Source organism: Panthera pardus, unplaced genomic scaffold (assembly GCF_024362965.1).
Source record: "Panthera pardus isolate Hobbes unplaced genomic scaffold, ASM2436296v1 HiC_scaffold_13, whole genome shotgun sequence".
Classification (NCBI taxonomy): domain Eukaryota; kingdom Metazoa; phylum Chordata; class Mammalia; order Carnivora; family Felidae; genus Panthera; species Panthera pardus.
In genome coordinates this window covers 81,333,278-81,349,924 of record NW_026526688.1, presented here as the reverse complement: position 1 = coordinate 81,349,924, position 16,647 = coordinate 81,333,278, and the positions used below count along the sequence as shown (strand labels likewise).

Genomic DNA, 16,647 nt, shown 5'->3' with positions numbered 1-16,647 from the left:
TGTGAAGACACAGCGAGAAGTGGGCAGTCCGGGCCCTTACTCAACCATGCTGGCCCCTGGTTTCAGACGTCTGGACTGCGGAAGTGTGAACAGTACATTTCTGTCGTTATTATAAGCTAGCCTGCCTGAGGGATTTTGTTACAGCAGCCCAAATGGACTCAGACACTACTCCACATAAAATTCCCTAAGGCAGTAATGTACCACTAGTGTTTCCCCAAAGATCTCATCCTATTAGGAAAAATGGTGAGATCGCCGGTTATCTGCACATACTTCACAGTCATGACTGAGATGTGTGGACACTAATACATCCTCTGGTCCTCTTAAAAAAAAAAAAAGGTTTCACTTTCCCATCATCATCCATAGGAGTACGTCTGATTTTTTCATCCACGTTTCTTCTCCCTGAACTGTAATGGTTTGTACAAGCATTATTTCTACAGTAATAAAAGGAGCCAGGTGACAGAATACTAAAGAGTGAAGGGGACGAGTCAACGAGAATGCTTTTTTTAGGCCTCACTCTGAAGAACAAGACAATTTACGTAGTTGGTGTCTTGTCCACTACCTCAGTAAATTATCGTGAACCTTTTTAAAGCATTACTTTTTAAAGTATTACTTTATAGAACTGGATACCAAGTGGTGACAATTAAATGGCAGAGAGAACTTTTTTGTAAGATCCATGCAGATGAAAATGCTCAGACCACCAGACAGAGAGACATCAGAAGAAAGGACTTTATTTCACACAATTTGGTTAAAACTGCTTCCCGAATATGGGCTTCCACCTGTATTTGGGTGAGTCAGCAGGATCGGTTTTTGTTTGAGTGCAGATCTGTCAGATAGTGGAATCTAAGGAAAAGAAGAAACAAACACGAGTGTGTGTCCAGGGGAGGGGGAGGGGATGAGGTGGAATCACAGTCACGTTTGCTCTGGGGCACCTGCCAGCAATCCCAACACTGATAAGGCACATTTACTGATTTATCTGTGTTTGCAAAAACACAGCTTTTGGGGCCTCAGGGAGAACAGCTAGTCTTATTAAAGCAGGGAGGTGCCACTAAAACCCTCTGGGGGGAGGGGGTGGAATTGTGGGGGGGAGGGAAGGTGAAAAGGGAGGTGCTGGCCACTGAGCTGTTGAGGACACAAGAACCACTCTCAGGTGACTGTCCTTGAGCCCAAGCAGTGGGCATTTCAGCCACACGGCGCTGAGAGGGTATTTCAGTAGCTCCTTTTAAGTATGTAATCAAAATGGTGCTTCGAAGGAGGGCAACGGTAATAATTATAAGAAGAGGTCAAGAGGGTACAGGGTCTTCGAATACCTTCACAACAAGAATGAATTAATTGGGTCACATACCAAACAAGGAGATGCAATTAAAACTAAAGAAGTCTCTTAATGAGTCTTTTAAGTATTAGTCACACACTCGAGAAGCTGAGCATCATATGAAGTCCAATTTCCTCCACTGGCCTTAGAAAACTCTTAAAACTATGAATACTTGCTTCAGCCAAGCAGGAAAAAAAACCCCACAGTCACGGTGAAGCAGCCAGAGCCATCAGAAGCCGTCCATCTCTGGTACCCTAGGCCTTGAATAGGGATCACCTGCTTTCCCTGCTCGCTTGCTGTCTGCATTTAGTTTATTTTAAGATGTTAGTTGAAAGACAACTTCCCCACAGTGTTGTTGTTGTTTTTTAATATTTATTTTATTTTTGAGAGAGAGAGGGAGACAGAGCACTAGTGGAAGAGGGGCAGAGAGACAGGGAGACACAGAATCCGAAGCGGGCTCCAGGCTCCGAGCTGTCAGCACAGAGCCCGACGCGGGGTCTGAACTCAAGAACTGCGCGATCACAACCTGAGCGGAGGTCGGACGCATAACAGACCGAGCCACCCAAGCGCCCCACTGCTGTCTACATTTACAGGGGCCACGCATTTTCATTTCACAGGCAGGAACAAGGCAACCACAGGCCCTTTGCAGCTGGCCCTGAACACAACTTGGAAATCACAGCTGGGTGAGGCTGGGGAGTGGAGGGCAGTGTGAAGGGGAGCATTGTTTTGACACAAGAAGCACTAAGGTAATGGGCCTGCTCCTCTCCTCACAGAACTGCCATGAAGCCGAAAGGAAGCTCAGCGGATGCTGCGTTCTTGCACGTGTCCTGTGCATGGCGCCATTCAAATGCTACCTGAGAAACTGCAGAATCTTTTTTGATTCCTCCCTCCTTCCCTCTCTTTCGGCACATCCAGTCGGTCACCAAAAACTGTCCATCTACTTCTAGACTGAGATCTGAATGTGATGGGCACCTAGCAAGTGCCATGAAAATGTCCATGGCCTGCCTCTCTGAAGCACGACTGGACCCCATTGCCACTGGCAGTTATCAACTGCGGCCACAGGCTCTCGAGGGGAATGCCCGATCAGGGCAGCACCTTCTGTCTGTTCTTGATGATCGACCATTACCAAAAATATTTTAAAATCATTAAATTTATTTAATAAATATTTTATAAAATAAATATACATAAAGAAATATTTATAAAACCTGATATACAGGCCTGTCCTAGCCTCTATGAATTAGCAATAGTGACTGTAACCCTACATTAGGGAAAACACTGTGAAGATGGTGGGCAAGCTTTGCGATTCATAGACTCAGACACTGTGCTTTCTCGCTGTCGTGGGGCCCAAATGAATTGGGCTGTCCTTGTGGTCACAGGCCACAGGTTTATTTTTTATTTTAATTTTTTTAAATGTTTATTTATTTTTGAGACAGAGAAAGACAGAGCATGAACAGGGGAGTGTCAGAGAGTGGGAGACACAGAATGTGAAGCAGGCTCCAGGCTCCAAGCTGTCAGCACAGAGCCCGATGCAGGGCTCGAATCCACCAAGCCTGAGATCATGATCTGAGCTGAAGTCGGATGCTTAACCGACTGAGCCACCCAGGCGCCCCCACAGGCTATAGGTTTAACAAAAAGATTTCATGTTCCAATTTGTGTGTGTGCGTGGACAACACCGTGGAAGCTACGTTTGATATACTTTTATGAAAAATGTTTCTATTATTTGATTTGTTTAAAAAAAAAACTTTGGAAACAAACCAACAAAGATCTCAAAGATCTTTCTGGGACCGCACTGCCTGAACGGAGTTATCATCTCTCACCGGGATTGTTGCAAAGCCTCCCAAACAGCCTCTCTATTCCACTCGTCCCCCGTCACTGGTTCCAAAATGGTCTTTTGGAGGCACAGATCTGATCCGTCTTGTCCTGGACTGCAATGGCTCCTCCAGGCCAGACTCCTTCATGTGCCTTCTGAAGAGCTTCACAACCCTTGCAATCCTTTTCCAACCACCTTTCACCTTCAGCTCCCCACGTCACTCCCAACCACCCAAGCATTCGGCAGAGTGAGCTACGTGCCCTTTTGGAAAACTAACCAGTCCCTTTTAAGTCGTCAATGCTTTTGAATCAAGTGCACCTGCATCAGAAGCTATTCCCCATCCCAGCCCTTCTTCTGCACAGCAGTTGGGCTCATTTTCAAGCCCTATCAGGTTTCATCTCCTTGGTAAAGCCTTCCTCAATTCCCCAGGCAGAATTAGTCATTTCCTCTTCTCTGTCCCAAAGCACCTTTATGAATACTTTCATTGCACCACTTTACCTATTATATTATTTGTTTGCATATCTTCTATAGTACATATATCTTTCTCATATAAAGCAGCCAGTGAGTCCAATATGCAGCAGCACTCGATAAATGTGTTCCCTGGTCTCTCTTCTCTATGAGAATGTGAGTCACTGAGGGGAAGGGTTTCTACATGATTTGCTTCTGTATCTGCAGCATTAGCACTGCCTGACACATAACCAGTGTATATGGTATACATGTGTTGAATATATGAATGACTGAATGAATCTTTTTTTTTTTAATATTTATTTATTTTTGAGACAGAGAGAGACAGAGCATGAACGGGGGAGGGTCAGAGAGAGAGGGAGACACAGAATCTGAGGCAGGCGCCAGGCTCTGAGCTGTCAGCACAGAGCCCGACGTGAGGCTCGAACTCACGGACCGCGAGATCATGACCTGAGCCAAAGCTGGAGGCTCAACCAACTGAGCCACCCAGGCGCCCCTGAATGAGTCTTTTTCTAGAGAAAGCACGTGCGAAAGTGTGGGAGTGCATGCACACACGTAAGTTGGTAAGGGACGGAGAGAGAGAGAGAGAGAGAGAGAGAGAGAGGAGAGAGAGAGAGAATCTTAAGTAGGCTCTACGCCCAACATGGAGCCAGACATGGGGCTTGATCTCACAAATTGTGAGATCATGACCTGAGCTGAAATCAAGAGTCAGAAGCTTAACCGAGAGAGCCATTCAGGTGCCCCTGAAGAATCTAAGTGAGGTAGGGAATAAACACTATTCTTATTTCATACTGGGAAAGACTGAGGCTTGGAGAGAGCCTTAGTTAATAAGGTTTATGGCCAATTCAGGGTAAAAATAAGGCTACTTGCCTTTTGAATGTGTTTCAACTCAATCCAAGAACTGTGATTTAAGGATTCTATCAGTGGAAACATCTATGTTTCTGAGCCATACCGCAAATGTTCTATATCCTTACTTCCTCCCAGTAACAATAAGCCAGAAGATTATTCTCTTCGAGATAAAGTTTTGGCAGACATTGTTTATCAGTTAGCTCAAAACTCATTCTCAACTTTCTTTCTCCCCTGCCTATTTCACTATAGAGGCAGCTGGGGCAGCCACGCACAAAAGTTCTAGGCAGTGAGAATGCTTTTGCTTTCCCCATCAAAGAGAAGATATCCTTGGTGTTGGTCCTCTTCTCTTTTTTCTTGGCTTGATCACAGAGGAAATGCCTGGATATGGCAGCCATTTTGTGAATAAGAAGCATGAGGCTAAAAGCCAACCTGCTAAGGATAGAGGAACGGAAACGTGGGAAAAGTCTGGGTCTTTGATGGCATCTTCTAGTACTTGAATGACTGGCAGCAACCACCCACCTATGGACTTCTTGTTTTGTGAAGAAACTAAGCCTGTTTGTTTCAGCCACTATTAGTTGGGTTTTCTATTACTTATGACATTCTTTTTTTTTTTAATTTTTAATGTTTGTTTATTTTTTAGAGACAGAGAGAAATGGAGCGCGAGTGGGGGAAGGACAGAGAGAATGGGAGACACAGAATCTGAAGCAGGCTCCAGGCTCTGAGCTGTCTGCACAGAGCCTGATGTGGGGCTCAATCTCACAGACTGTGAGATCATGGCCTGAGCCAAAGTCAGACGTTTAATCGACTAAGCCACCCAGGTGCCCCTACTTATGACATTCTTAACTTAAGTCCCCTCCCATGATTCCTCTTGGTCTTAGTACTTTGAATGTTACATTCTGGCCTTTGACGAACTTTGTTCTAAAGCCCCAGAACCCTATGGAGAATTTCATGTTCATTATCAACAGCAACAAGCGTACAGGCAGCTGATCACACATCCACCTTAATTATCTTCTTTTGTTCTGATAAAAAACAAAACTTAAAGTTTCTTTTAGATTAGTAAGGAATTTCCTTTTTAAAAACTTTTTTTTAATTGAAGCGTAACATTTAACAGATAACAGCAACTGCTTTTAAACTGTTCCATAGTCATGAAACAGTTTGGAATGTAGGTTTATTGAACAAATGTTTTGCTCTTCATCTTTATTCCCACGTCCCTTAGCATTTGTTTCATTATTTTAAGTAGCTATGAATAATGATTTTCTTATTTCTTTTATAACAAAATACTCATCTAATGATATCTTTTTTAGCCACAGCCTCAGAGGATTTCATTTCCTACAAAGCAGTTTCTGTCTCTTCATAGTCTTAAGCTCAGATTCCTAGGAAAGCCATTAATTGTTTCCACAAATTCCTGACTACTCAGTATTATCTGATCTGATGCTTTTCTCTCTACTTTCCCACCTGTGGTTTTGGTCCTGAACGTCATTTGGGACTTTCCCTGTTCCTTAAACAGGTTTTTGTTTTATTTATTTATTTATTTATTTATTTATTTATTTATTTATTTTTAAATGCTTTTGTTTATTTTTGAGACAGAGAGAGACAGAGCATGAGCAGGGGAGGGGCAGAGAGAGAGGGAGACACACAATCCGAAGCAGGCTCCAGGCTCTGAGCTGTCAGCACAGAGTCCGATGCAGGGCTCGAACTCACGGACTAGGAGATCATGACCTGAGCTGAAGTTGGACGCTAAACCAATTGAGCCACACAGGCGCCCCAGGTTTTTGTTTCATATGAAGTAAATGTATATAGGAACAAGCACCTTTATCCCCATGGTGCAGCTGGAAAAACAGGAACTGAGTGAAAGGAGAGTCACTATCTTAGCGGTCCCCATACTCTCAGCTCTTCCCTTATACAGTGAACTGTGGTTCCCTCATTCATAATGAGGAGGCCTAATGGCCAAGAGACAGTATGCCAAACTGTGCCTCTTATAACCTAATGATCCAAGGAGACAGATTTCATTTCATACACGGGCCCTGAGAAGATGAACCCCAGCAAGTGTTTCTCCAAAAATTTCCATGAAATAAACCAGCTGGTAGAATCTGGGAGGGAGCTTGACAGACCTGCAGAACACTAAATCCAGTAGAAAACTCAGATTCCTTTGAATCCATCTTTCATTTCCATGAGGAAGAAACCAAGGCTGGATTCCAGGCCCTCTCTCACCCCAGCACCCCCCACAACTTGTACAGGGTTGAATACCAGAATCAAGGGTTCCCTGGTAATGAAGGCTCCATCTTGCCCCAAATCGCAGTTCGGGAGGAACCTTAAGGATCCTCTCCTTCAATGTTCTCTTCTTACTTACAAGGAAACTGAGGCCCAGAGAAATGGAGTAATTGCCCTAGGTAACCTGGCTCATGACTCTGGGAGAGCAGAGACTTCAGACCCATGGTCCCACTGAAGCTCCTCCAAGCTTTGTGGGATTAATGCCAAAGTCTACAGCAAACAAGGAAGGGGTTTTTCTTCTCCTGTTCTTTGGCTCTGAGTTTAATATTCTTGGTTACAAGTGGACATGTGCAGATTTAGCAACAATTCACAGACACTAGGATTTCTATCCATTTTTCTTCTTGAAAGTAGCAGCCTAGAATATTTCCAGCCGCAGAGAAGTTAGAAACTATAGTATGTCAAGAGTCAGAATAAAGAAGGAACAAGAGGAAGATTAAATAGGAAAATCCTAAAAGTCAATCCTGTCTGAGGTAAACTGGTCGTTACCAAAGAAAATTCCCTTGGACATTTCATTGACATTTGGGGAGTTTTTGGCAAAAAACAAAAAAACCCTGCCCCGAAACCCAAAATCAAAAATAGAATAAGCAGAGCAAAGGAAAGGAGTTGAGTTTAATTCTTTTCCATTTTAACACCATTTAACCCCCGACTGGCATTGGTGCATTTGCTGTGTGAGAAATCCCTGCATCTCCTGCCAAAACAATGGTCTCAAAGAACCATCTCTCAACCTGATTTTGGCAAGAGACATGCGGAGAGGGAAGGCTTTATTTGGTTAAAGTTGTAAGCAAAAGATTGGCCAAAATGTGACCTCAACGCATAAATAACTGTCCAGATTGACTAATGCTGTGTGGCTGCTGCATGAGGAAGAGGCTCGGGGCTGCCTGGGTTTTCCATTATGACAGATGGTATTTTGATCATTTCTTTCTTTCATCGTCAAGCCTGGAGCTTCAAGGCCTTTGTCAACTGAAATTCTGAAATCCTGTGCCTTTACGGTCAGTACCGTAGGTACTGGATAGGTTAAAACCCACCAGGTCATTTCCAGGCAGGCCATGTGATTTTCTGGTTAGATCCCACCCCTACTGGCTCCATTCTTTGGTGTCACGGGCTCTGCAGGCCGCTGCTTAGAACAAGCTGCTGCCTTCTGAGGGCAGCCTGTGATTTAAGGGGTCAGCTGTGGTTAAAGACTTTTGGGGGCTTGACATTTATGCTCTAGTGTGTAGTTCTTCTATAGTCTTATTTTTTTCTTTTTTCTTTTTTTTATTTTATTTTTAAAAAAATTTTTTTTTAACGTTTATTTATTTTTGAGACAGAGAGAGACAGAGCATGAACGGGGGAGGGTCAGAGAGAGGGAGACACAGAATCTGAAACAGGCTCCAGGCTCTGAGCTGTCAGCACAGAGCCCGACGCGGGACTCGAACTCACGGACCGCGAGATCATGACCTGAGCCGAAGTCGGCCGCTTAACCAACTGAGCCACCCAGGCGCCCCTCTTTTTTCTTTTTAAGGATCACTTCAACTTAGGGTAACTCAGCAGGTCCTCCCAGATCTATTAGGCTCCCTAGGAACTCCTCTCTGCAAGTCTTGGTGTGACCAAATCCCCTTTAAGGACCACTTCAAACAATCTCCCAAAACACAGGATTTTCTGCTGGTCAAGACGTCAATGCATGAACAGCTAAGAAGCAGAATGTAGTGATAGGTTTAGTCACTCTGTGTCCAATTAAAAACACCAAGTTGAGATACTTAGGCATAAGAGTTCACAGGCTCTATCTTCTGTAGACTCATTTCAAATTTTAATGCTTAACAAACTTAGGAGGGTCCATGCACAGGCCCTGGGAAGATGAAACCCATCAAGTATTTCTCCAAAACTTTCCATGAAATAAACTCAGTTGGTAGAATTTTGAGGGAGCTCTACCAAACTCTATTCAACAGAACATTCGGTCAAGTAGAGGACTCAGACTCCTTTGAATCCAACTCTTTCATTTCCATGAGGAAGGAACCAAGGTATAGATTCCAGGCTTCTCCTATTCCAGGGTACCCCACAACTTGTACAGGGTTGAGTACCAGAATCCAGGTTTCCCTAGTAACAAAGGCTCCATTCTGCCCCAAACCTTAGTTCAGGGAGGAACTTTCAGGAACCTCTCCTTCAATGTTCTCGTCTTACATATAAGGAAACTGAGGCCCAAAGTACTTAAGCAATTGCCCACAGTCTCATTCAGGCTCCTTTCAGCCTTAAGAAATCAATGCAAAGTCTATAAACAAGAATGGTCTGTGAAATTGGTTCTTAGTAAACATCCTGGTATTAACCCAGAAAAATTTGGGTAACATTTTTTGCTTAGTGCTGGGCAGCAGTTTGCCTCAACAAATCCTTACTGGTTGACTTGTAATCTGTTAAACTGGTAAAGAATCATAAATGTTTTCTAGGTGTGTGTGTGTGTGTGTGTGTGTGGGTGAGTGTGTGTGTGTGTGCGCGCGCGCACGTGTTTTAATGCAGGTCATTTTAAGTCAATAGAAGAAAACTGGACCTTGATCCCTCTGGTAATAGAAAATGGTTAGGACTTGGTACTCCTAATTTCAGTGAGGCCAATCACATAGATCTTGAGCACTTCAGGGAACTTCTCCAAGCATCCAAACATAGAGCATCACTGTTAGCATCTAGGCCTACTGATGTCTGTCACCTCTAATTTAGCCTTAAAAAAAGGTTTGGATGTTGCTTCTATATTTCCACCCTACTTGTATTTCCAAGATCAGTGGGTCCGCAATAAATGCTTATTGAATAAATGAGACAGTCATATCACCAAGATCATAATTGTTGAACTAAGTGGCAACCTCATTCTACATTGCAACATGAAAGCAAACTGACAATATTGATTCAGGAGTCACATCTAAAGGACTTTGGCTGTTATCTTGTCAATTACATAGATCAGTGACCATCTCCCTTCTTAATGATGATAGTAGGACCTAACAGAATGTCCCAACGTTGAGGACATTTATAAATCTTTGTAGGAAAACCATCAGGCCTAGGAGCTATGCCCTTCTTGCGCCTTTGTAACAGGCCTTGCTAATTGCTTATGTAATATCTAACAGAGCTGCAATTATTTTTTTTAGGGCCGTTATGTGCCCAGTTAGAAATATGCCCTTCCCTTCCCAGCCTCCATTGCAATTAGGGGCTAGTCATGAAACACTGTTCAGGCAAATGAGATATAGGTGGGGGTTCCTGAAGACAGAGTCTCTGACATTCCCCCACTCCTGAAAAAATGGCAGTCTGGGAAAAAGGCCATTCACCCTGGGCTCTTCTCTCTTGGATGTCTGGAGGTAGAGCAGCCCCCTCTCAACCAAGAAGATAAAAGCCATCTGATAAGGGAGGTGGAACAGAGAATTAGAAGGAGGCTGGGTCCTCAAACAGCTACACCAGTCCTATCCTGTCTATTTCTGAATTCCTAATTACGTGGAAAAAAGAGACTCCCATTTGGTTGAGTCGCTGTGGCTAAGCTGAACATAACTGTAACAGACAAAGGTTTAAACTGTATAACTAGTTTCACCCCATTTTGGCAGTTTATCTCCATTAGGCAAAACAATATCAGAGTTTGTTAAAAGTATATCAAGGAGATAATGCATAATTAAAACAATAGCTTATGTTTATGGAGTATTTACCATTATGTGAGCCACTGTACTATGCTGTTTACACATATTATACTGAACCTTATAACAGCACTATGCATTAGTTACTGATATTACCGCTCCCAGTTTACAAAAAAAGGAGTAGCAGGCTCAGGGAGGTTGAACAATGAATTCAAGGTCACCCAGCTAGAAAGTGACAGCCCATCCCAAATCCAGGTCTCTCTGACTCCAAAGCCCATATCCTTAACAATTCATTACATTATACTATTCTTTACTGTAAGATCAAAGAAGAAAAATCGAAACATTCTGGTTTATTTTATCAGAGACAAATCTGCTACAGTCTTGATTGGTTCTACTTTAAATTCTCCTGTATTCACCAACCACAAAGAATAAGCGTCTATGGTCCCATAGATGTAACGGGGGCTTTACCGGGGCAACCCAAACGCCTCATTGCTCTTGCCTACTTCCTCTAGGCTTCTTCCTGCCTCTTCACTGCTGGTGGGCTTCTGTGCGTCAAAACTCTGAGCACCGATTATGTAAATTTTAATTACAAAATTCCTTTCAGGCCAGCTTTCACCTGCCCCAGAATAAGACCCTCTAATAACTGTTCTTCCAATTTTCCCAAGGGAGGAAAAGAACAGGCATTCAAGTGTGGAACTACCCCAACTGCACATTAGGTGATGGAAAATCTTTAAATCCATGAGTCTCCTTCTATGAACTATTATAAAGTATGGGCACATATGAGAATATCTTGGGAAGAACCTTTACCGTCATTTGGGCAAACAGAATTCCCTCTTTTTTCTCATCTTCAGTGTTGTACTGGGTGGTAAATATATACTTATTGAATAAGGAAAATAGCAGAATACTATAAAATAGGAAAATTCAGACTTCTGAAAACACCTTCTAAGATATGAAGGTTTTAACGTCCATTTACTCCTAAAATTATATGATGTGCAGCACACCTATAGAGTATTTTTAAAATATTTAGTATGTTTCTTTTAAAATTCAAGTCACAGTCATTTCCAAATGTTATTCAAGTAAGCCTTGAGGGATTGTGCACTTCTCTTCACTAAGATTGGAATCCACTGGTATTCTCAATTATTTTAGTCCTCTTTTCTTATGGACAAGCCTTGATCATATCATGCATTCCTTTAAAGATTTCTAAATTTCCTTAAAGCCCTTATCAGCTCCCAGACACTGCAATATTCTTGTGTGACTGTATCCAGTTTCAAATTTTCAGACTTCTTCTCTCTCTGCTCCTAATCTATTGAGTTCTGTATTAACAGAAAATATAACTCTTCTATTTTGCCTTTCTCTTGACCTTGAGTTTTAGCACATTATAAAATTTATGTTAGTTGATGTCAGCTTTAACATTTTATTATTTTTTTTTTCAGCTTTAACATTTTAAAGCAACACTGATCACAAATATTTTTCTCCTGGACCCAGAAATACTATCTATTTGATTAAACAGACTCATGTGTGTTTATATGGTGGAGATTTCTGTTTGTTGGTTTATTTAATGATTTTTTCCCCAGGTAGGGATCACAGACAGGATTGGGAAGTACCTCGTTAGCTAGGAGATATGAGAAAGGATTGTTAGCATTTTCCTACTAAAGTCTGCCACAAAGACTGGCAGTACTAATAATCTGTTACCAAGAATGGTAAGTAACACAGTTGGCAAATATTTCATTTTTAAAATAAAAATATCAGGCCATCTCCATAATAATATCATTGTCATTAGTTCAAATATCTATGGCTAAGGTTTACTCAGCACTTATTTTGTTCCTGGAACTGTGCTAAGGCTGAGTCCTCTACTTGTATTATTTCATTTAATCTTCACAACAATACATTAAGATTGGTCTCATTAGTATCCTCATTTTATAGAAGAGAGAAGTCAAAGCTCAGAATGATTAATGAATCGGCCTGTTCTCACGCAGCTCCTTAGAGGCAGAGCCAGGATTTGAACCCAGGATGCTCAAGCTGGGAGAATGTGTACTCACTCAATGGCTTCCCTTACACCGCATGTAACCCTCTAGGTGTGTCCACGGAGTGTCACTCCTTTTTGTGAAGGATCTTTCATCTCTGTGTCAAAGTAGAAAAAGGCTGTGCTGGCTGCTGGCTTTGAGATTTTCATAGGCTGATGACCTTGATTCGGACTGGGTCCTACGGAGGCCACGGTCATGTGTTAATTTTTCTCTTTCCTAGGTGGCAAGTGTCACTTCATTCTATGGTCTCAAATGAAAATACAATCTTATCAGCCCCCTTGAACATAAACGTCCCTGTTGAATACGGTGTGGAAGGTTTAACATAAATTTAATCCTACTCCAAACAGATATCCTTCAGACAACGGGTCTGAAGAATTGAATTTGTATATGAAAGTTAGGGCATAACCATTATCAATACAAATACATGGAAAATCTAAGTCACTTCTATTTAATCATTTCAGGATTGAAAGAATAAAACATGGATTTTTGGCTCACAAACCAGAAATATGAATATCTAATAGCTTAAAAATACATTAAGAAACAGGGAATACTCAATGACACAATTCCAAGTAGTTGAGCAAAAGGAGAAATCTAAAAAAAAATCTTCCTTCCATTTCAGTTTGAAAACTGAAGAGGAAATCAAATAAATTAAATTAAAAAAAATCAATGCAATATTTTCATTACAAATCAAACTATTAAAGATCAAATAATAGATTTGGAAAAATGGAGGCACTACCTTGCTCTATAGTGAAAATGCAATTATTTTAGTTACATGTCCTGTATCACTGTGGGTGCTATGTATGTACTTTATTCATGTATTCTGACTTGGTCATCTTTCAAAGCATCTCTGCTCATCCTCTGTCTGTATACAGACCTTAAATAGAGTGGACAATAAATATTTGTTGATTTGATTAAAAGTTCACTAATTACAGGCAAAGGAGAGAACACATGCATTGATGCATGATATATGTAAATTAATGTAGATCACTTGCAAACAGACAAAACTGAGGAATCCTAGCCTGTCCCTGACATGCCACTTCCAACCCTATAACAGAAAGCCATTGCCTCTAACTTTGATAATACAAGTTCAAAGCTCATTCTTTGGAGACTTCACTTTAGCAGAATCTTTGCCTCGCCTTCTGTGAACTAGGGAGAACTAAAAAGAAGGCACATTATTACCTCTAGTTTCTAGAGAACCCGAGGTGCAGGTCAGCCAATTGTTTGCCTAAAGTTATACAGGAAATCCTGGCTGGCAGTGAACCAGTCTTAGCTTAGTGCCCTCTTCACCTCATCCCTCCTGCTCCCCCACACGCTGAAGTTCAGGTTCTTAATCATACTACATGCCAAAGGCTTTGCATAACTAATCAGTCTTCAAACTGTACACTGTAGTATAGAACATGTACTATAGTGGAGAACAGATGTCACCGTGAGAATCTTATTTTCTGCTATTTCTCAATTTTGGCGTGTGCACATTTGTAACCTTAACATTGCATGAACAAAGATTCTTGCATTTAATATTAATATGGGGACTCACAAATGCTCCTTGAATTGGAATGCTGCCACATTCTGATTTCAACAGCGTATGGCTGCTTTTTCAGCGTATGAATTTGCCTCAAGGTCCTGTTGGTGCCTTCGGAGCTGAAAACATGGTCACATTCTAATCTTACAGGAGATAATGTCAGGTGGAACTCCTAAAGATATCCACATTTCTCATTTAAAAAGCGCACACATACCCAACATCTTAAAGGCCAATGGAAAAGCTCTTTACTTAGCAAGACCAAATTCACAGAACTATTTCTATTGTTAAGGAGACGAGTAACATCCTGAGCAAGACAGAGGACCAAATAACACCAATTCTCAAATACTGGTTTGGCAGGTAATCCTGGGTCAAAAGTGAGTATCCAAAGGGAAGGTTTTCAAACAGATGGGCACATCTATTGTTCCAAAGGGAAGGTTTAACCAAAATGGCAAACCACAATACCTAGACTAGGTCTGTTAACCACGCACGTGGGCCTGCCATATGATGTCAGTCACCGTCAGCTGCTTCTAGGGAGTGAATGTTTGCTTCTTCCCTCACTGCATTACTTACAGATCATGTTACCACATGACTAAGGCACCATGATAATCTAAGTATGCCCTTTTAACCCATTTTTGTCCTAAGTGACAGAATGTGGACGTGCCAACTCATGATTTGATTAGGTTCATGTGTGTGGGGCGATGGGCATGTTTAAAAGAAGAGAAGTAGAAGCAGCGGTTGCTTTTCTCCGATTCTTTGCCGTATCTACTCGACTAGAGTAGTGTGTTTGACATCAGTGACTCCTCAACTAAGCCTTCCAATTTCCTTTCAATTGGGAGCCAGTCAACCAAACTTCATATGAAATTATGTAAAAGAAAACTGGTTGTTGATTCTGGGCCCATATAGTTGGCCCAGTAGTTAAATAATCATGTCTCTAAATGGACATAAAATGGTCTACTGAATGCAGTAATACACTCCAATGGGACTCCACTGAACCACTTTGGGCCTCAATGTGTATCCTATCAAAGGATGCTAAGGTCCTCCACATCCTGTTAAATCGGGAAGGACATACCCATTTGATTCCACAGGCTAGAAGAAGTTGCCATTTGCAACCCTGGAGGGAAGAGACAATTACTTCATTTCCCTTGTCAATTATCAGCTTGAAAGGAGGTTCTTTACTTTTTCAAGTGGAGGGCTGCTTAAGAATAAATGTTTCAAAAATAAATATCACTATGCACAGATATGTTTTCACTTGTCTGTATATTCAGTATCTCTGGAAGGATGCCATGAAACTGGTAACACTGCTTGGGTGGCAGAAAGGGGGAGGGAAGAGATGTGGAGGGTGGTGGTAGGAGCCAGGCGTTGTGAACTGGTGGTGAGAAAAAGGGTGGGAGGGGCACTTCATTTCATCACTTCCGAATTGAATTTCTAATCAACCTTAAAAATTGGGTATCATCTCTCCATTTACCCTCTTAACACTAGCGCAGGAAATATGGCAGCAGCACCAATAATCATGTTTACTGGGGTGGCCTAGGTGTCTCGGTTGGTTAGGCATCTGACTCTGGTTAAGTATCTGGTTTCGGCTCAGGTCGCAGTCTCGTGGTTCGTGAGTTCGAGTCCCACGTTGGGCTCTGTGCTGACAGTGAGGAGCCTGCTTGGGATTCTCTCATTCTCTCTCCCTGCCCCATCCTTGCTCACACTCTCTCTCTCAAAATAAATAAATACACTTAAAAAAAACAACAACAAATTCACATTCACTGTGTTAACGATGTTCCAGGCGCTCTGTTCTTCCCAACAGCCTATAGGGTAGGTGCTGTTCCCTTTTCACAGATCCTGAACCAAACCACCCACAGTGATCAGAAATGGACATGCTGGGGCTGTCCTTCCAAGGATGGCCCCGAGTTACACAATTCCGGGACTACATTTGCAGTAATTATTAATCAATGGAATCCTAGTTTGACCTCGTATCCCAAAACAAACACTGAGGTGTTGAAGAGTCTCCCACAAACATATCATACCTGGTTCAAGTCACAGTATGAGTCTCTCTGTGTTGGATAAAAGAGACTCTATACAACAGAGTAAGTACAGATCTTGCTCTTAAAGGCAAACTCTTTGCCTTTATGTAAAATCATTTTCAAAAGTTTCATGTTGACCTTTATAGACACTCCCTCTACTGCTCTTATATAATAATAGCCAGATGATTATCTTTCTATCAAGTGACAACTGTTTACTTGGTCACGGACATGAGTCTCATGCTTTAAATTGGCCAAGAAAAGATCTGTCAAGTCCCTAAACTTAATGAAATTATTCATAGCCCCCTACTCACAAATGCTGTCTTACAGGAAATGGACTTTTCCCCCTTTTCATCGGAGCTTGTTCACCAATGTAAGGTGACCAGTCTTCACTCTTATCTGCTCCTTCTCTGCCTTTCTGTTTTCTGTATTCATTTATTTTAGAAAGAAAGAGTAAAGGAATGGAACCGTTCTTTTCCTGTTTGGAGGAATTAACCATTCTAAAGCCTGTTTCTTCAAGTCGTGAGTAATTTTTCAGCTTATACTATGGTATGTTGAGTTTTAAAGCTTCTGTAGTAGAAATGGAGATGCTTATTCTAAAATTCTCATTGTGTTGTTGTTGTCAAACCCACACAACTTCTGAGTGTTTCTTATCTGGCCTACTAAATATTTTGGCACGGGTCAGTCTAAATAATTTTCATTTCCATACGACTGTATGAAATTGTTTTCATTATCATTTTCTGCTGATAAAATAATAATAATTGCTATGATGTCACCATCATTATTCTTCACTGAATTGAACATTAAATGGATAGA

The 16,647-nt window shown here is 41.7% G+C and overlaps 1 protein-coding gene across 1 annotated transcript in view; it reads right to left on the bottom strand.

Annotated features, from left to right (window-relative positions):
• The window catches only part of ZNF827 (zinc finger protein 827), a 174,299-nt gene that overhangs the window by 21,357 nt on the left and 136,295 nt on the right, over positions 1-16,647 (bottom strand).